The 22,679-nt window shown below is 37.5% G+C and overlaps 1 pseudogene; it reads left to right on the top strand.

Moving 5' to 3' along the window:
• Positions 1-11,882: 11,882 nt before the first annotated feature.
• LOC140512321 (serine incorporator 1 pseudogene) lies at positions 11,883-13,206 on the top strand (annotated as a pseudogene).
• Positions 13,207-22,679: the final 9,473 nt, after the last annotated feature.

Below are 22,679 nucleotides of genomic sequence, written 5' to 3'. Positions count from 1 at the left end.
ATCCTTCTTGTCCTGCCATTGGTCACATCTCCACAGTACACTTGGATCTGGCATTTCTTGTCAATAGAGGTTAGCTATATCTTCTCTGACTCAGATATCCATCTCCCCTCACTACTGTGGAGGTGTTTACTCTTCATAGGGACCAAAGCTCATGCTGGGATTTTTATAAAAATGATAATTATACCTAGATTAATTTGCTTCCATATCAGTCAAACTATTAAATATCTAGTTAGAGTTTTAAAAAAAATAGAATTCATTTGGAAGAGAAAAGGTCCAGAATACCAAGGGAATGAATGACAAGAAATGCAAGGGAAGGTGGCTTAGCCATACCAGGCCTTAAATTGTATTATAATGTAGAAGTCATCAAAACTACTTGGTACTGGCTAAGAAATAGAGAAACAGATGAGTGGAATAGATTAGGTACATAGGACACAGTAGTCAATGAGTACAGTAATCTACATTTTGATGAATTCAAAGACTCCAGCTTCTGGGAAAAGAGCACACTGTTTTAGAGAAAAACGTTGAGAAAACTGGAAAACAGTATGGCAGAAGCTAGGCATAGACCAACATCTTACTCCATATACCAAGATAAAGTCAAAATGGGCACATGATTTATAAAGACCGATACTATAAGCAAAATTAGGAGAGCAAAGAATAGTTTTCCTGTCAGATATATGGAGACTGGAAAAAATTACGATGGAACAAAAGACAGAACATTATGGCATGCATAATGGATAATTTTGATTGCATTAAGTTCAAAATGATTTTTTTTTTTTGTTTTACACACAGAAAAATTTGCGCAAAATTTTTATTTTACACAAACAAAGTCAATGCAACCAAGATTAGAAGGGAAGCAGAAACCTGGGAGACAATTTTTACACCTAGGCTCTATTTACAAATATATAGAGAACTGAATCAGATTTGTAAGAATACAATTCCCTAATTGATAAATGGTCAAAAGATATGAACAGGCAGTTTTCAGAGGAAGAAGTTAAACCTAATTATGGTCATTTGAAAACGGTCATTTTAAATCACTATAGAATAGAGAAATACAAATCAAAACAACTCTGAGGTACCACTTCACACCTATCAGATTAGCTAGCATGACATAACAGTAAAAGTTATAAATATTGGAGATGTGGAAAAATTGGAACACTAATGCAATATTTTTGAAATTGTGAACTGATCCAACCATTCTGGAGAGCAATTTGAAACTGGGTTCAAAGCAGTAGAAAATTGTGCATACCCTTTTATACATAAATACTACTATTTAGTTTGTATCCCAAAGAGATCATTAAAAGGGAAAAAGATCCATATACAAAAATATATTAGCAACATTTTTCTGTCTTTGCAAAGATTTGGAAATTGAAGGGATACCCTTCAGTTGCAGAACTGCTGAACAAGTTGTGCTGTATAAATTTAATGGAAAATTCTTGTGCTACAAGAAATGATGAGCCAGTGGGCTTCAGAAAAAGCTGAGAAGACTTGCATTACCTAATTTCAAGTGAAGTGAGCAGAATCAGGAGAACACCGTACATAATAACAGCAACATTGTATGACCGACATTTTTAGACTCAGCTCTTCTGAGCAATTCAATGATCTAAGACAGTTACAAAAGACTCATGATGGAAAATGTAATGCACATTCGGAAAAAGATCTGTGGAGTCCTAAAGCAAATTAAAGCATATTATTTTCTCTTTCTTTACTTGTTTTTTTTTTCTTTCTCATGTTTTTCCCTTTTGTTCTGATTCTTCTTTAACAACATGGTTAATGTGAAAATATGTTACATATAATCATACACATATGTCTTATATCAGATTGCATGTCATTTTGAGGGAGGAGGAGTTGTGGAAGCAGGAAAAATTTACAACTCAAAGTTTTATAAAAACAAACGTCAAAAACTAAAAATATATTTTTTTAAAAGAAAATAGTAAGAATAATTAAGTTATTATTCTTCTGGAATAATCTGTCTTCGGGAGGGAGTTCACAGTCATGGCTGAGACTGAAAAAGTCATGGACAGCAAAGGGTAAAAGTACATCTTTTTCCAGAGATTGAGTTAATTGTTAATTTTGGGGGGGAGAGAGAGAAAGAGAGAGAGAGAGAGAGAGAGAGAGAGAGAGAGAGAGAGAGAGAGAGAGAGAACTAGAAAAAACAGAGTTTAGTTTTTATCATGTGGACAAAATAATCTGTGGGGACTATATCCTGAAGAAAACTTTTGGAAGGCTCTATGGCTTCATTCCCTACAGAGAACTCAACAGTTGATGCTGATGATAAAAGAAGACTTGACTTTTATTGTTTTTATAGTTGAAATATTTCAAGTTCTTATTATAAGCTATTATGCTACTAATAAATTGTAAATCCAGTTAGACTGTTAGTTTAAATCTATGAAACGAGGGAAATTGGTCTTAGAAGAAAGATGAACAAAAATGCATAATAAAATGTGTTGGGACTGGAAGCTCAATTCCGTGTGGACAGTCTCGGGCAGGTAAAAGTGGGACCTCTAAATCTTAGAGTCTTACGAGGCCCTCCATGAACAGCGGGGGTTCAAGAAGGTCAGACTGAGCTAGCTCGGCTAGCTCGGGTATTTCCACCTCTCCCCTGGAGATACCTGATGGGTGGAGTCTCCCTGCCCTCGAGGTCGTCCCGGGTTGGAGCACACCTAGTTACCTAACAGCACGGTATTGAGATGCAAACTGTGTGGCTGAAGATTAAGTAGGATTGAGGAAGCCAGAAAGCTCTCTCTTAGCACGTGTGGAGCCAAAGAGGATAGTAAGGCTCCGCTTCTTTTCTTTCCTCTCTCCCCTCCCCCTCTCTCCCCGCTTGTACTTCTACTTCCAATCCCTTAAGCTTAGCCTCCTTAGGAAATCTCCCCCTCTTCCTCCTAAGGAAGACCCCCCTGCATTTGTAACCCAGACCCTGAAATAAAGCTCAACCCCTGTTTGACTCTGGAACGTCCTTTCTCTCATACGTTTATCCGGTTTGGCCAACCGAAGACCTGGGACAGGTAAGAAAGACTCGGGTAGCCCAATACAGGCCTCTAGGCTTGGCAGTTGGCGCCCCAACAGGGATTGGGAGCGTAGATAATCCTGGGTGCTTTTGGGGTACACCCGGAAGGGGCTGTGAAAGAAGTGAGTCCTGAATCCTAGATTCGGAAGGAGAGAAAGTGGAGAGAAGCTTCCCAAACCCCTGGGAAAAGGGCAGGGATGAGGAATCAATTGCCAGTAATAAAGCCAGAGGAACAGGAGGTCTGGGCTGAGACACTTCACAGGGAAGGCAGGGAGGCGGGGGTCACAATAGAGTTAAACGACCTCTGAGAATTTTGTAAGGAAGGGCCGAAGAGGCCAGGGAGGGATTGGAATAAGAGTGGAAGCGGAGAGAGGGGAGGGGAGGACCCAGGCAAGCAGAAAGTTAAGCGGAAAGTTAAGGAGCATAAAGAAAAAATAGACTCGGAGCTCCATCTAGCGGATGGAAAAGGCAAGGCAGGGGAGAATACGCCGTGCCTTCCCTCCGCGCCTCCTTATAACCTGCTCCATTGGTCAGACAGTTCAGGGCCACAGTCCAGTTTGGAAAAAGGAATAAGAAAGGCTATAGAGAATGGAGAAGATGTAGGGACATTTCCTGTGTTAGAAACAGCGGACCCCAGTGTCCCCGGTGGGGTTCAGAGGAGCCACATACCTATAGAGTGGAAGAGAGTGGCGACTCTTAAAGAGGCTTGTACCAAGCACAGCCCTAATTCACCCTTTGTCATAGCCATGCTTGAAACTCTCAGTGGTCAGTTCGTTCTGACTCCTAATGACTGGAAGAGCTTAGCTAGAGCCTGCCTTACCCCTGGGCAGAATGTGATTTGGGTATCAGAATTTTCTCAGAGGCTAAAGAGCACTACCAGTGGGCTAGGGGCTCAGGCCCCCCAGGCTTATCAGCAATTTACAGGAACAGGGCAGTTTGAGGCTACAGGAAATCAATTACAGTACTTGGCCGCCGATTATGTCTTGATTGCCGGAATGGCTATGAGCCGCCTCGGGATGAGGTTATCAAATTTTTAGTAAGGGCCATTGCTGCTACACTGGAGTCCCCACCCTTGAATTGGAAGTCAGACACCCCGATTTGGGTGGAGCAATGGCCTCTGACTTCAGAAAAACTCCAGGCATTACAAACACTGGTTAAGGAGCAATTAGCACCCTGGAATGCTCCTGTGTTTGTTATAAAGAAAAAATCTGGGAAAGTCAGGTTCCTTACAGATGTTAATGAAGCATTTGTAAGCACCTGGCAGCAGCTATACCTAAGTAAAGAGCCAGTATGCATTCTTATCAATCTTAACCTTGAAGGCGATCCTCGCTAAACAAAGAAGGGGAAAAGGTCGCCTAATACAATCAGAGCTAAGATCAAGAGGCCTAATACAATCAGAGCTAAGATCAAGAGGCCTAATACAATCAGAGCTTGATACAGCTGTCTCAAAAAACTCACATAATACTCCAGCTATGAGACATTTTAAGATACTAATAGGGGGTCGAGGGTATGTTTGTGTCTCCACAGGAAAAGGGAATGCGTGGATTCCCATTAGAAGGGTCCGTAAGTGGGAACCGAGGTCGGAGACGGGGGAGACGCAGGAGGCAGAGACCCTGGAGAGCCCGGAGACCCTGGAGAAGGATCATACACCACCTGAGCCTGCTGCTGACAGCTTTAACCTTGCTGCCCAGAGAGGAGGCAGCACTCATCACAAACCCAGGACACTTGGGGGGGAAGGGGTGACCAACTTTTCACCTGAATACCACAGGCTTGGCCATTCAGGCTTGGCCGTTGAGATCCATTTGCATGACTGAGGGAGTGGTGATGTAAGGCGCCTACACCAGCTGCTCCTCTTAAAATATGCTTTGGGATTAGTTGATTGCACTTCCCCTGTTGTAACTCAGCCATTTAGTTTCATCTTTGTTTTATTTGATGCCTCCCTTTGTCAGTTGTGCTAGCTGCAGATTTCTGTGTGAATGAAGTCTTGTTGTAAGGTACTCATATGCTAAAGGCCTTCCTAATCCACTCAGCCTCCAGCCACTGTTTGCTCTAGAGCCAGGTGCGCTCCACGCATAACAAAGAAGGGGATATGTTGGGACTGGAAGCTCAATTCCGTGTGGACAGTCTCGGGCAGGTAAAAGTGGGACCTCTAAATCTTAGAGTCTTACGAGGCCCTCCATGAACAGCGGGGGTTCGAGAAGGTCAGACTGAGCTAGCTCGGCTAGCTCGGGTATTTCCGACTCTCCCCCGGAGATACCTGATGGGTGGAGTCTCCCTGCCCTCGAGGTCGTCCCGGATTGGAGCACACCTAGTTACCTAACAGCATGGTATTGAGATGCAAACTGTGTGGCTGAAGATTAAGTAGGATTGAGGAAGCCAGAAAGCTCTCTCTTAGCACGTGTGGAGCCAAAGAGAAAAGTAGGGCTCCGCTTCTTTTCTTTCCTCTCTCCCCTCCCCCTCTCTCCCCGCTTGTACTTCTACTTCCAATCCCTTAAGCTTAGCCTCCTTAGGAGATCTCCCCCTCTTCCTCCTAAGGAGGATCCCCCTGCATTTGTAACCCAGACCCTGAAATAAAGCTCAACCCCTGTTTGACTCTGGAACAACCTTTCTCTCATACGTTTATCTGGTTTGGCCAACTGAAGACCTGGGACAGGTAAAAAAGACTCGGGTAGCCCAATACAGGACTCTAGGCTTGGCAAAAATGGGCTTTTTGGTGGAGGTTAAAAGACAGCTGATTAAATTAGAGAATGCATAAATCATTCTTTTTTTAAAATTTATTTATTTAACTTTTAACATTCATTTTCATAAAATTTTAGGTTCCAAATTTTCTCCCCATTTCTCCCCTCCCCCCACCCCAAAACTCCGAGCATTTTAATTGCCCCTATTACCGATCTACCCTCTCTTATAACATCCCTCCCTTCCCTTGTCCTCATCTTCTCTTTTGTCCTGTAGGGCCAGATAACTTTCTATACCCCATTACCTATATTTCTTATTTGCTAGTAGTAAGTACAATACTCGACAGTTGTTCCTAAAACTTTGACTTCTAACTTCTTTTCATCCCTCCCTCCCCACCCATTCCCTTTAGGAAGCAAGCAATTCAATACAGGCCATATCTGTGTAGTTTTGCAAATGACTTCCATAATAATTGTGTTGTGTAAGACTAACTATATTTCCCTCCATCCTATCCTGCCCCCCATTGCTTCTGTTCTCTCTTTGGATCCTGTCCCTGCCAAGAGTGTTGATTTCAAATTTCTCCCTCCTGCCACTGCCCTCTTTTCCATCATCTCCCCCACCCTCCTTATCCCCTTCTCCCCCACTTTCCAGTATTGTAAGATGGGTTTTCATACCAAAATGAGTGTGCATTTTATTCCTTCCTTTAGTCGAATGTGATGAGAGTAAGTTTTTTGTTTTTCTCTCACCTCCCCTCTTTTTCCCTCCACTGAAAAGTCTTTTGCTTGCCTCTTTTATGAGAGATAATTTGCCCCATTCCATTTCTCCCCCCAATATATGTTTCTTTCACCCCTTAATTTCATTTATTTCAGATATGATCTCATCCTATTCAATTCACTCTGCCCTGTGTGTGTGTGTGTGTGTGTGTGTGTGTGTGTGTGTGTGTGTGTGTGGAATCCCATCAACTACCCAGTTACTGAAAAGTTTTGAAAGAGATACAAATATTGTCTTTCCATGTACAAATGTAAACAGTTCAACTTTAGTAAGGCCCTTATGACTTCTCTTTGCTGTTTACCTTTTCATGCTTCTCTTCCTTCTTGTGTTTGAAGGTCAAATTTTCTTTTCAGCTCTGTTCTTTTCATCAAGAATGCTTGAAAGTCCTCTATTTCATTGAAAGACCATTTTCCTCTGAAGTATTATATTCAGTTTTGCTGGGTAGGTAATTCTTGGTTTTAGTCCTACTTCTTTTGACTTCTGGAATATAACATTACATGCCCTTCTATCCTTTATTGTAGAAGCTGCTAGATCTTGTGTTATCTGATTGTATTTCCACAATACTTGAATTGTTTTTTTCTAGCTGCTTGCAGTATTTTCTCCTTGACCATAGAACTCTGGAATTTGATCACAATGTTCCTAGGAGTTTCTCTTTTTGGATCTCTTTCTGGTGGTGATTGGTGGATTCTTTCAATATTTATTTTGCCCTCTGATTCTAGAATATCAGGGCAGTTTTCCTTGATAATTTCATGAAAGATGATGTCTCAGCTCTTTTTTAGATCATGGCTTTCAGGTAGTCCCATAACTTTTAAATTGTCTCTCCTGGATCTATTTTCCAGGTCAATTGTTTTTCCGATGAGATATTTCACATTATCTTCCATTTTTTCATTCTTTTGGCTTTGTTTTGTGATTTCTTGGACATTATTCTCTATGTGTTCCATTCTAATTTTTAAAGAACTATTTTCTTCAGTGAGCTTTTGGACCTCCTTTTCTATTTGGTTAATTCTGCTTTTTAAAGCATTCTTCTCCTCATTGGCTTTTTGAACCTCTTTTGCCAATTGAGTTAACCTCTTTTTCAAGGTGTTATTGTCTTCAGCATTTTTTTGGGTCTCCTTTAGCAAGGTGTTGACCTGCTTTTCAAGCTTTTCTTGCATCTCTCTCATTTCTCTTCCCAGTTTTTCCTCCACCTCTCTAACTTGATTTTCAAAATCCTTTTTGAGCTCTTCCATGTCCTGAGCTCACTGAATATTTATTTTGGATGTTTGAGATACAGAAACCTTGACTTATATGTCTTTCCCTGATGGTAAGCATTGTTCTTCCTCATCTGTAAGGATGGGAGGAGATATCTGTTCACCAAGAAAGTAACCTTCTATAGTCTTATTTTTTTCCCCTTTTTGGGCATTTTCCCAACCAGTTACTTGACTTTTGCGTCCTTTGTCAAGAGTAGGGTATACTCTGGGAATCTGTGAGATCTCAGTTCCTCGAAGGTGGCACAATCAAGCGTGTACTGGTCTTGACTCAGAGAGGGATTTTTATGCCCAGAATTTTATCAGTTATCTCTCCACAGCCACCTGGCCTCCAGTTCCCAAGTCAGCACTGAGGGTTGATTTTCAGATAAGCTGGATGGGCAGGGCCACCATTCAATTTGAGACAAAGACCAGCTTGGCCAGGCCCTCCACCCAGGGCTGAGGTAAGACTCAGCTCTTCAATGCCCAGGGTTTTCTATGTTCCAACAATGGAGCTTCCGTACAGGTTGCTGTGCAGGCTCTGTGGCCACTGCCTGCTGCTGGAGCTATGGGAAGGCACTTCTCCCTTCCTGGCCGGCTGATAAAACCCCATCACTGACCTTTGGTGCCTGTGGGCTGAGGGATCTGAAGAGCCTCTACTGATACTGGAGATTCTGCTCCCGAGGTTTCCTCCTCCCAGAGTCTCATCACACAGTGCTGCTTGGCCAAGTCTGGGCTGGGCTCCACGTTGGGCTCCCTGCTTGGCTCCATGCTTGGCTCTGCGTCTGGTGCAACTGATGTTTCTGTGGGCCTTTCAGGTCACTGTGGGCTGGAAATCTCCTCCACTCTGTTCTCCACTTCTGCTGCTCCAAAATATGTTGAGAGTCCCTCTCTACAGGTATTTTATGGGCTGAGGGGAGGACCCTGTGTAAGTGTGTCTTTCTAGTCCACCATCTTGTCTTGGCCCCTCATAACGCATTTTTTATTGAAGAAATATCAGAATGTATAACTTGATCTCTTTATAGTTAAAATCAAACAATGCTCAGAGATAGTAGACAGTATCCTTCTCTGAATCATTAGCTTTATGAAAGAAGCTTGTAGACAAGCATCCCAAGGATTTCCTGGATATTTTTGGGTAGAGTGTCACCATCTTTGTCATAAAGCCATCCAGGATTGCCTAAGCATAGGTGAACAAGTAGTTTGGGTTTCCTGTAACATTCACCTTTGTCATCTTCAGAGAAGGAAGGCTATTGGAAAACCAAAAATTTATGCATGTTGTTCAAACTTGTAGCTAATTGTTTTGTGTTGATATGGCCTTTGTTATTAATATGTTTTCAAAATCTCAATTTAATTTTTATATCATCCTTGAAATTACTATTTCAAAATCACTTTCCATTTAAATTACAAGATATCAAGCTTTTCAATGCAACCCACCTATATTTACTAAGTTACTATGTATATAGACAGAATGTTTCCATAATGAAAAATAATGAGGAAAAATCACATTAGTTCCATTTATAAAATATTTTTTTCTCAGTGTTGAAGTGAATTGCCATTGAACAAAAATTTCATAGTATGCTATTTTACCATGGGGATTAATTTTTAAAAAATTCTTTCTTGTATCAAATAAGAAATATGTCAATAGGAATATGGTTTGTGATAATCGTATTATACCAAAAGTTGTCAGAAATTCTAAATTAAATCACTAAATTATGCAGAGTTCTGTGAATTGAAGGTATTGTTTAGTTCCAGTCAGAAGTGTGACACTTGTCTAGACTTAAAAGGGATCCACAAAAAAAAAAAATAAAGGGTCAATCAAAATCCACAAGATATAAGGCTTACTGTGCTTCTTTTTGGAAGAAATGACAAGCCATCTCATTTTGTTTTCTCCAAAAGATGATTTTGGTTATAGTTAAAGCCTTTTCAAATTCTTTAACAAGACGAATATTTTCATTTGAGTAATGATGTCAAGTATATGATTTGTAGGTTTTCCAAGAAACAATTATTGCTATAGTAACTACCAATTTACTTCCTAACATAATTAATATTTCTAAATCAAGTGCTGCATCTGTAATTTCATAAAAAATATTTGCATTTACAAGAGCTTTAGAAAACATCTTTTCACTACTGTGTTTAGCATTTATCCTAGAGAACACTGATGATTACATATTTGATTTTTACTACATCTGAACTTTCTCAAATAATTTCAAAATGATATCTACTAACTTATAGAATTCTCTTATAACAATTTTCCTTTCACTTCAAAATTCAAATGAGGGGGCAGGAAAAAAATCATTACCATAGCTATTTTAGGTTTGATTAAATGATTTAATGAGTGAGGTAGATCTGAATCAATCAGAAGACTTTCAATTAAGTCCTAAAAGACTTTCCAATTAGACTGACCTTTCATAAGAACTGTGTTCAAATACACTTTGCAAACTTGACCACACCCCAATGGTCATCTATAAATCATCAAGTGATGCAAGAAAAGAAGTATTTTCCAGAAATTAGAGCGTATGGATTTGTAGCAAATGCTTAAAGGCAGACTGTTTTGGAAGAAAAAGAGACACCTTGGCTTTTGCTAGGATAAAACTAAATACATCAAAGACCTTGTTTATAAAACCTTCTCTATGTAAGTAGTAATATTGTTTGACTCTTTTGAACCATTACCAGAATACTGAGATCCAGATAGATTGGAGAGTGTTCACCAGAATTAGACTTTTAGAGAAAATTAAAAGGTGAAATAACTTATGAGCAACGATAAAATTGAATTGGTATTGTTCATACAGAGAATAAAAAGAATATATATGTCTTGGTACTAGCACTGCATCATTTTGTAATGGAAACTTTATTTTAATTTGTCTTATACACTGATTCTTTTCATAAAACAGGAATAAAAACCAATTTATGTTAGCTGATTAACAAAAAAAAAAGCTAGACCAAAAATGTATCTAAATATTTATATTAATTTGAATTCATATCATCATGCCATACTGGCTATACAGCCACATTCTATGTAAGAAAGCTGAAATTTAACTTCGGCTATGTTATGGCTTTTTCATTCTGAGAATAAGTTTACCTTATCAGTGCCACAATCTCCCTAATATTTTAGTTGAGGAGGAAGTTACATTTATACAAGAACTTTCCTATATGTAGGCATGGGTATAGCCTGAGACAGAATTTTAAAAAGGTCTTACAAAAAGGTAGTATGGGAAACAATGTTGAAATATTGAATGATAATGATTAATGTATAAGGACTCAAAATTCCACAAAAATTCCTGGGAGAAAGGAAAGTAATATTTTAGAAACTATGTGTGGTATAATATCTTCAGTCATGTACTCAGATAAACTGCATAAAGGATGACATAATAAGCAAATAAAAATGAGCAAGACAGACATTAGCTGCCAGAAAAATGAATAGAAGAACAGGTCACAACCAAACAAGCCAGAAAGGACTGCAGAAGGTAAAGTAGTCAATTTTGAATATAGAAAATTTAAAAAAAAAGTATCATAAAAACAATGCACCTGAATATTTTTCTAACAATTTTAACTTATAAAGATCTCTTTTCCGGTACATGCACATATGCACACACAACTGGTTCAAGTTTCTAAAAAAACAAAGAACAATCCCTTTATTGATAAATGGCCATCTAGGTCCTCGAGTGTGGCCTTTTGAATACAAACTTCACAGAAGAAATCCCTTTAATAAAATAATTTGTTATGAAAAAACTTGGTGTATCAAAAGGCTACACTCAAAGAGCTACAAGGCCACATGTGAACTTGAGACCAAAGATTCCCCACCCCTGGGAAGTACTGATATATTTTGTATATGATTTAATATACTCATGTGTTCTATATTACTGAATCTTGAATAGTTACTGATACAAAGTTTAATGCTGAAATCTGAAATCTCCAGCTTGTTCTTATCAAGTAGTTCACACATAATGAGTCTACCTAGGGGGAGGGGGGTCACAGACTACTAGGACCCATTCTTTCTTCATGTCCTCCACCCAGTAACTAGGCTTAATTCTTAGCCTCTTGACTACTTATCTAACCCACCTGGGGCCTGATCTCCACCTCCTCAAAGAGTTGGGGGTGGGGCCTGGGCCAGAAGTGCCAGGAAAATGATAAATAAGCTGTGGGAGGAAAAAGAGCTTGGCATCTTCTTTACAGCTTCCTGGAGCTCCTGCTCTGCCCTGGTGAGGATGGGTATCCTCGGATTGTACTCCATGGTGAGCTGGATACCATGTTTATGTAGAGAACTCTGTGTTTGCTGTGCCAATGCTGCCCAGTGAAAATAACTCCACAGTAACTAGCCTGATTTATGCATTCTCTTTGCTTATGGCTGTATCCTGTGTGATACTGATGCCAGGAATGGAAGGACAGTTAAATACGATCACTGGCTTTTGTGATAGTGGGACAGGACTTGTGCCTTGTAATGTGTTGGTAGGACACCAAGCTGTATATACTGTTTGTGCTTTGGCACAGCCATGTTTTTCACTTTGTTCTCCTTACTGATTATCAAAGTTAAGATCAGAAGTGATCCCAGAGCTGCAGTACACAATGGATTCTAGGTTCTTAAATTAAATTCTAAATTCTTAAATACAGTCATGCTGTATCCCAGAAGCATCCTTTACTTCTGTGTACTTTTATGTGGGCATGGTAGGGGTCTTTCACTTCATCCTCATCCAGTTGGCTTTACTTATTGACTTTGCTGCTCATGGAATAAATCATAGTTTGAAAAAAAGTATAAGAAGGGAACTGAAGATGTTGGTATGCAGCTTTGTTATCAGCTACAGAAATGGATTATCTTCTATTGTTAGTTCCTAAAGTCCTATTCTCTGTCTATTACACTTACCCAGATGCTTGCTTAGAAAATAAAACCTTCATCAGTGTCAACATGCTTCTGTACATTGGAGCATTTATAATGTCTATTCTAATGTCTATTCAAGATCCCATAAGAGTCAAGATCTGGTTTGTTGCAATCTTCATTAATTACTTTGAGGAATGAGACAGACAGTGCAATCCAAGTTTATTAAGCATAATTGACTGTAATATTACAACAAGCATTCCAAGGCAAGGGGGCTCTGCCCAGTATTGGGATGATAAGGGAATTGTGAGACTTAAGTTATCTGTGTGTTGTGTGCTTTATTCAAGCATCCAGTCATCTAACAACAGTGAGGTACATAAACTGACTTTGAACAGTGATGTATCAACAATGATAGAGGATGGTGTGGTGAGACATGAATTGCTTGATGATTGTGATGATGTTCACCAAGCAATAGACAACGAAAGGAATGGTGTGACAGTCACTTCTTTCATTTCATGCTGTTCCTGGTTTTACTTTGTCATGATGACCCTGAGTAACAATGGACTTCTGAGCCTTCTCATGAGATGACCAACAAATGGACTTCAGTCTGGGTGAAAATCTCTTCAAGCTGGATAGGCATTGTGCAACATGTTCGGAGACTAGTCTTTTCTGTAATTCTCACAAACGATATTTTTGACAGAAATCAAATTCTGGAATGACAGTTCTTTTGCTTCTTGCTCACGTGAAATTGACAGTAATCCAGATTTTGGTGTAAATATGTGAGTGCATTAACAAGGCAGACTACCTGGTATTAGTGAGCATGACATAGATTGTGCCACTTTCTATTTTACTTGATATATTCATGCCAAGATAACTGATTCATGTTGAATTTAATGGCAGTGAAATGTAGTCAGTATTGTGTGAGGAGAAAAAGTAGATATATGAGGAATAAAGGGGAAAAATGAAATAGAGTGAAAGCAAATATGTTTGTTAGAAATTTACATTTTAAAAGCATGGTGAAATTGAAGAAGTTATTTTCTCAACTTTACAAGCAAGTTGAGACTGCCTTCCAATAATACCTGATGGCTTACTTCATAAACACACACTAACAAGAAATTTACTGTTCTGGAAATTTTAAAGCATGTTACACAGGCATTTTTCTGGTAGCTGGTATATACCCAGTTTTTCCATGATTCCCAGAAATGTTATTTATCACCTACAGGAAATATTTTGGGTTACACAGTCTGGAAAATTTAATCACTAGTGCCAAAGTAAAAAAAAATTATTATTTCCCAAAGTTGGAAGATTTTTATAGGCAGGCACTATTTGACTACTTTTGTTAGTTACCCTTCTGTGGTGTCTAGCACAATACTGTAGAGTGAGCATTTGGTAGCAGATATGTCTTCCCCTCCATCCTGATGATATCCAATTATGAAAAGAAAAAAGTATATGTTCCATGTATATGGAACTTTTAATAACATTTCAAAGAGTGAATTTTGAATTTTACAATGAAGAATCTTGGCTTATAATGGATTTTGGAAGTCAGCTAGAGGCAAAAATAAAGTAGATTTTTGACCCAGGGAAGAAATTTTAGAGCTAGAATATTTGAGACTTTAGAGATGTGAGGTGACTTGTTTCAGGTTAGAATCAAGTCTCCTGACTCATTAGATGCATTTGGCATTGTGCCAAAGTGACATCAAAAATTTTTCTAGAAAATTTATTGTTCATATTATGTGCTGTACATGATCTATTATGGGTTACTCCATATAATTTTTGTGGCTGGTGCCTAACATTTCTATAGTTAATGGCAAAATTTTTTTGACTCAGAGCTAAAAAATTAACCCTGGGTTAAAGTTTGCTGTACAGTTTTAAAGACATTGTTAAATGTTTTTGTATTTGCTGCTATATAGTGGAAATATATGGACTTTATTTAAATTTATTTGTTGCGTTTTGAAGTAAGCACTCTGACTATGAACCTAGAAACATACTTAAGCACTTGTTTTTGTATGATGTATCTACTGTTCTTTATCTGCGTGACTTTAAATGTTACAAATGAGGGTAGAATATAATCTTATATTTTGAGTTTCTTTTGTTATTACGTATTCACACATTTAAGCAAAAACAAACAAAAAGGAAATGTTCATATTGTTCTTTTTGCGTTTAAATAGACCTATACTGCTTGCTTTTTATGAAAGCAAAATTTCCTACAACTTCAGGTAAGAATACCTGTGCCTTAAAACCACAAGCAATTGATACTCTTTTATGTTTCTCTAACTGAAACCATTTATATTGTTGTCCTTGTGGGTGAATTTGAAATTTCACATAGTTTACTCTGGGAGTTAGAAGGGTGTATGGGAGAATTTCAAGTACCCTTTGGGATAGTGGTACTCAGATGAAATTGCCTGAACTTCTGTGGGTATTATTTATTCTAAAGGAGACCACTAAAGAATGTCATTGTGCCTGTCTAGGAAAGGATAGTTGTTTAGTGTGTTCTGCATAGAAAAAGTCACTTTGCTTTGGTATTTCTCTTGTACAAAGGAGTATATTTTGTGCACATCTCAGTAGGACTGTCTGATGCATTGAAGGAATTATTGGAAGAGTTTCAGCTCAGTATAGTTTTCTCATTTGAAAAAGAGGCAATGCCAAGTTGGCCCCAAAGTCCCAGATCCTGACAGGGACAGCTCTATGTTACCTGAAAGCTCCCTGTGGACCATGTTTTTGTTTCAGATGGTAGAATTTTTTTCATCTTCCTTTGGTTGTTAGTTGAGAAATGCCTTATGAGGCTAAGAAAGTAGATATATTCAGTAAACTGTAAAATGCTTCCTATTTTCTTATCAGGAGAACATTGTGAAATTTTCCTTTTCTTTCTCTAAAACATTTTGTTTAGAGATAATTGATATTCAACTCTACATCTGGAAATTTACATGATAATAGTACAGTAGCTGTTTTGAGATTTAACTTGTTGTGTTCATCTCTCATTTTGGAAGAGGACCGTGACATCAGAAAAATGATTACATGACTTGCACTTGACTTTGTTTAGGGTGAGGAAGGGCTGTTCAAGATTAACAGCCTCACTTTCTCCTCCTGAGCCATCTGGATCCAGTGACAAGATATTCATCAGGATGATAAGAGATGGCCCAGGATGCAATGGGAGACCTTGGCTTTTCAGGCTTAGGCCTTCTTAGGTTCTCACTTAAAATGAGGTAATGCCCATTCAGTGAATAGGCCTCTTTAAAAAGTAGTCAGGGGGATGATCCCTTGTCTCCCATAAAACCTTAGACCCAGTACACTCTGAAGCCCATGGACTGAACAACAATGGCTCCCTACGCAACCTCTACTCAGTGGCTATTTTTGGACCCTCCTGGCTTAGAGTGAATGTCAATACTAACAACAAAAACCCAAGACTCCTGCCCTTCCCAGGGTGATTTATCTGTTTACTTTTCTTCCTTCCTTTTCTCTTTTCCTCTTTTCCTTCTTTCCTCTTTTCTTTCTTTCTTTCTCTTCCTTCCTTCCTTCCTTCCTTCCTTCCTTCCTTCCTTCCTTCCTTCCTTCCTTCCTTCCTTCCTTCCTTCCTTCCTTCCTTCCTTCTTTCTCTCTTTTTCTATCTCTCTTTCTTTCTTTCTCTTTTTCCTTTCTTTCCTTCCATAAAGCCTTAGACCTAGTACACTCTGAAGCCCATGGACCAAATAACGAGTCACTGACCAACCTCCACTCAATGGCTGTTTTTAGACTCTCCTGGCTTAAAGTGTGTTTCAGTAGTAACAATTTCTATTCCAAACAACAACTCTGTGGCTCCCGCCCCTCCCATCATGATTTATCTATTTATTTTGAGATTTAACTACATGGCTGAGGAAGGAAGTTTTAAAAAAATTGTTTATGCTTGCTCAGAAAATACAGAGAACTATCTTGAATTCAGAAACAGACAAGGGAAAAAATGTACACCTGTACATTTGAATCACAATATTGAAGATAGTAGAGGTTTTTTTTTTTTTTTTACAAAGGAACTTTACTCATATACATAATATGTAGATGTAAATATACTTATGTGCAATTGTGTATTTGTATAGATGTAACATAGACACACATACATGGATGTAAATTTCCAAAAATGTTTTCACAAACATAAAAACATTCCCTGAGATTGGAGAAATAATTCGCCTTCTCCTTATACCACTTCATTCTCTGGGGAGAGGAACGGGATTAAATTCACAGATGACGCTTGATCTCATGTTTGAAGCCAAAAACCCACATTGTCCCAGAACCAATTACTACATGCCTTGGTTTCTCAGGCTTCCTCATGCTGAAATGGCTGGCTGTACCACTTTACCAGCAATCCTAGCTGGGCTATTCCCATGCCTCAAACTACTGATCCTGTGGGTATCACTTCAGCCACCTGAAACTAAAGAAAAATAAAACACACCAAAAACAAACATCCACACTGCTTATAGACAGCAATGAAAGAGCAGGAGCAGAGGAAGGAGAGCTTTTCCTTTCTCACCAGTTCAGTTCATGATGTCCAGGCTGGATTGGGCATGATAGCTTGGAGCACAACCAAAAACATGATAGAAAGAGCAAGTAACTAGGTTATTCCTATGAGTTTTAAAGATACTGTTAACTAATCAATGGATGCTATCCTCACTGATACAGTTCTCTCTCCTACTGTAGATCATCACATGGTCTTCAACTTATAGTCTTCAAGATTCTCTTAGGGTTACCTGAGAATAAATGACTTGATCAGGATTTCGCAGTTGTATGTGTCAGAGGGAGAACTTGAATCCATTTCTTCCTAATTGTGAGACTAACACATCCATTTCACCTCATTGAATAGGCATCATAATTGGATCTTTCTATGGTGAGTAATATTTTGTTCAATATAAGATAATAGGTCCTAAACATCATATATATATATATATATATATATGTGCATACGTACATATGCATATATTTATATATATACACATATACATATATATATATATACATGCACATATATGTGTGTGTGTATTTGTGAAAGGGTATCAGCTGCTTTATAAGTGTGAAATTAGCCTTCAGTGCAAGTGTTCAAAAAGAAGCCAAATGAGCACTTGAAGGAATTTTGTGGAAGGGATTCATTTATTGGGGTGGAACAGAGGGAGATGCAATATACTTACAAAATTCATCATTCATTTGCATTGAGCACAGAAACAAAGTAAATAAATTCAAGTGAAATCAATAAGATTTGAGTTCAGAGTATAGAGGTTTCTTATGATGATGATTTTTGCATATGGAGTTATGAGGGATTTTAAGATTAGCAAAATTGAGTAAACAAATCAATCAAGTATCTACCTTGCAAAATAGCAGAAATTTCCTTCCTTCCTTCTATCCTTCTTTCCTTTCCTCCCTCCCTCTCTCTCTCCCCTCCTTCCCTCCCTCTCTCCCTTCCTTCCTTTCTTCTTTCCTTCCTTCCTTCCTTCCCAGCTTCCTTCCCTCTCTGCTTCCTTCCCTCCTTGCCTCCCTCCTTCCATCCCTCTATCTTTTTCTCCTTCCTTCCCTCTTCCCTCACTTTCTTCCTTCTCTTTTTCTTTCCTTCCTTCTCTCCTTCTCTCCTTCCCTCCCTCCTTCCTTCTCTCCTTCCCTCCCTCTTTCCTTCTTTCCTTCTTTCATTCCTCCCTCCTTCCCTTCCTTCCTTCCTTCCCTCCTTTCTTCCTTCTTTCCTTCCTTCCTTCATCCCTCCCTTCCTCTATCTTTACCTCCATTCTGTTTTCCATCCATTTTCTTCCTTCCTTTCTGTCGTTTTTCTTTTTCTTTCCTTCCTTTCTCTTTCTTTATTTGTGTGTTCCTTTCTTCCTTCTTTCTTTCTTACTTCTTTCCTTCCTTTCTTTCCTGCAAAAGCACCACATTTCCAAAAATAGCTTCCTTTGGAACGTTGGTGTTGATTTTAAATTAGTTTAATATAATTAACTAAATTAAGCGACTCAAGGTACCAGGAACACAGAAAAGTTAGAAGTAACTATATTATGCATTAGAGTTTTTACTGTAACCTTCACTGTTTGTCACTTAAGAACAACTTTAGTAGTCTATGAGAATGTTGTTTATGTGGTAAATATTAGGTGGCAGAGTTGATAGAGTGCTAAAGTTAGAGTCAGAAGGAACCAAATTCAAATCAAGAGTCAGGGCATCACAAACTTTGTGACTTATTCTGAGTCATTTAACCTTTATTTGCTTCAGTATCTGTAAAATGGGAATAAGAATTGCAATTCTCTTGAGAGAGAGAGAGACAGACAGAGAGAGAGAGAGAGAGAGAGAGAGAGAGAGAGAGAGAGAGAGAGAGAGAGAGAGAGAGAGAGAATAAATTACTTTGCAAAACATAAAGCACTTTAGTAGTTACCTAATATGAACAAGTAATTACCCAGAATAATATCTTATTTGCACTCAAAAGGTTTCACTTCAAATTCTAGTCTATTACTTACTTGCTATGTGACTACTGACAAGCAAGTCATTTAAATTTCTCTGACCCATTTTTATCAGTAAAAAGAAGTTATGTCTATATAAAAATATCTATATTTCTATATAATGCCTATACATAGTATATCACAAAACTGTCATGAGTAAAACAATGTTATTATATAAAGTACTAGAAATATAACAAATAGTAATAGTGGTTGTGTTATTAGTGATATTAGTAATAGCAGCAGTAGCAAACTTCAGGGTAACTTGAAAAGGGAAATGTATGTGATTTTTTTAAGGTCCTATTTTCTTTATACCTCTGTATCAGCTCCATATTAAGGATGCTTAAAGTAATTAGATAAGCAATGAGTCTTTTAGAAAAAGTAAAATGACTAAATTTACGTTTGACTTAAATGAGCCTTTTCTTTTCCTTCTTATATGATTTATTTTCTTCAAAATTCAGTATTCTCATCTCTCAAATTTGGAGGCAAAATCATATTACTTTTAAGGTTTTTTTTCCCAATTCTATGATTCTATGACCTCTAGGACAACCCTGGCTTTGTCATATTAAGTAAATATGGGACAACTGATAGGATAGAATTGGAGAATAACAACATCAGTAAGTCAGGAAATATTTGCAAAGGAAGTCCTCAGTAAACATATGCCTGAACTTGACAGATGCGAAGTCTCTGTGAAGGGACCAATTTAAAAAAAAAGTGATAAATCTAGCAAAGAACAAGCACAGAGCTGTGCATAAAATGTTGACCTATGTCAATAAAAAGATGAACTAGGGTTAAATATTCCATGGAGTTGCTCTGTGAAATGGAAAATATGATTTTGTAGCTATTGTTGTCTTTTGCCCATGGGAATTGATGACCCAAATTCTGTCTTGTACTATTAAATTTATCCTCTGTTCACATATGTGAAGAGCTCACATATGTGTCACGGTTTTTTTCAAATAAAATATGGTACTACAAAAACTGATGGTAATCAATATGTAGCACTGAATACATAATTAATTTTTCTGTCATTATTTTCCTTAAAAATTAGTCCCTTTTGCTAATTGTAGAAGCATGTAATCACTTTTTGCCTTAATTAAACCCTTATAAAAAGGTAAAACATTTAAAATGTATTTGAAGGAGATTGCTACTTATTCAGATTATTTCTTGATCCTTTTCTTACTGAAATATGTCCTGAAAACATAGCCTTTTCATCTGAGATTGTCTTACTTATTTGATTTATTTATCTCTGCAGCTCATGGAATGTTTCAATTTCAGAAAACTCAATACTTGGTTGAGTTACAGTTTGATCAGTCCTATTTTTATATACACACTTGTCTAAATTAGTACTGATCAGAGAATCATCTGTCAGAGGGCCTATAAAATACTTTTTGAGCACATCAATTTTGTGACTCTGTGGAATTCAGTATAGAGCCTCTCTGAAGACTGAAATTGTTCCACATGCTTCTCATAATTTTTGACCAAAAGATAAGGGATAGCATCTGTTTAACCAGAAGATATGCTTAAAGATAAACTAGAATGTTACAAAGATAATGAAGGACAAATCTTATATCACTAGATTTAAGTAATACTAATAAAAATTACCTGTATCTCTTGAAATATAAAAAATAAGAAACAATACACTTTTAAGAAAGAAAATATAGCACTGACAATATTTTACTTTTTTAGACTTAGTCCACTGACACTAAAGAACTGAAATTATTGATAAAAAGAGAAATTGACTTCTATGAACATATAGTTCCTTTAATTCATGTATAAGTATATGTGAGTGTGTATATGTGTGCATTTCTTTTTTTATCCATTGCAGTTATTTTAAGTTGTTGTGATCATCCAACTTTAGTATCAAACTCAAATAGAAAAGATTCCTGGATGTCATGTATTGACTTAAAAAATTATATTTTTATTAATTTAATTAAACATGTCTCAATTTTATTTTAATTAGTTCAGCAATACTCAGAAGTTTGAGGTGGAGATGAGAGTGATGACTATGGCCTGGTGAGTTTGACACTCCTAATCCAATCCACTTTTCTATTGTTACAGAAGAGTTATGAAGAGACATAATCTGAGATCATATGTGCACATCATCATAAGATGCATGCCAGGAGTGGAACCAGCTTCCTTTAATGATTGCAGTATATACGTTGATAGATATATAGTCTATTCTACTGACACACAGCTCCTTGAGAAGAACATGAAGCTAATTCTTCCATTTTCTTTCTTAACTTTCTGCAATCTGCCTTTCTACCTCATCAATCAACTAAAACTGACATCAAAGTTATCAACGTTCTCTTAATTCTCTTAACTGCCAAATTATTTTTTCTTTGTCTTCATACTTCCTGATCTTTTTGAACTCTTTAATTCTGTCAATCACACTCTTCTATTTGATACTGTCTTAGAATTTTTTTGTACTATTCTTTCCTGCTTCTCTCATTCATCAGTGATGTGATCACAAAGTAGTTGTGTCCTTAAAGGTTCTGTCCTAGATGTGTTTGCTCTCTTTCTCTCTCTCTCCTCCCCACTCTGTTTCTCTCTCTCTGCCTCTTTTTTATTCTTTCTTTTATATCACTCTGTGATCTCTTCATTTCTAATGAATTGAATTATCATCCATGTGATAGTAATTATCCAATCTTTTTATATATTCCATACCACTCTCATAACTTCCAGCCTCAAATCTCCAAAAATCTATTATGCACCTCAAACTAGATCTCCTGTGGATACCAGAAATGCACTATATTAGTACCTAAAGTCACTATATCCTTCTTCCAGTACTACCATCTTCTTCACTTCACTGTTATTATTGAAAATATTACCATATTCCCAGTCATCAAGGCTCCCAATTTACATGCAATCCTTGCTTTTTCATTCTCTCTCAAACCCCTACATCTGATAATTTGCCAAGTTCTCTCCCTTCTAGGTTTATAATATCTTTTACATGGCTCTTTCTTTCCTCTAATAACCCAATGAGTGCAATACAGAACCTCAGATCTTTATGTTTGGAATATTGATATAGTCTTGAGGTTATTGTCACCTGTCTAGTCTACCCTACAGTCAGGTATCAAACAAGTTTTTCTCAAGTACAGGTCTGATGATGTTACTTCCTCCAAAACCCCATTCATCAAAATCTTGTGGTTCCCTAATCATTGGTACCCATTTGCTTACAGCAGATCTGCCTCTATCCCCCATTAGACTGTGAACTTCTTGGGAGCAAGGATTTCTTTTTTTCTGCCTTTATTTGTACCCTAGTGCTTAGCAAAATTCCTGGTATGTAGCAAGTCTTTAATGAATGACTATTAATTTGGCTTCACTTTTCCTGACATCCTGCCCTGAGCATCTGCAGTTGTAAATGGACTTCCTATTCATTTAAAATGTAATATTTCTTTAAAATGCTTTATTGGTGACTTTTATATTTACATGACAGCCTTTTCTCCCCTTTACACTTATGTAGTATACTTTCCATTATAATATAGAAAAAACACGCAAAATAAAATAATGATGTGTTTATCAATAAATTCTCATAACACGCTCCATTCCATCCACTAGAATCTCATCTTTCCAAGAAAAGCAGGAAATACTTCCTTCAGCTCATTTCTGGATGTAAGTTTGGTCATTATCCTTAAATAATGCTTGGTTTACTTTTATAATACTTTGCATATTATATTACAGTAACAACTAGTCACTTGAGTTAATCATAATATCATCTACAAAGACATATTTTTGTCTCCAATTTGCAAGTCTTAATGTCTTTA

Source organism: Notamacropus eugenii, chromosome 6 (genome assembly GCF_028372415.1).
Source record: "Notamacropus eugenii isolate mMacEug1 chromosome 6, mMacEug1.pri_v2, whole genome shotgun sequence".
Taxonomy (NCBI): domain Eukaryota; kingdom Metazoa; phylum Chordata; class Mammalia; order Diprotodontia; family Macropodidae; genus Notamacropus; species Notamacropus eugenii.
This window is presented reverse-complemented; position numbering and strand designations above follow the sequence as displayed.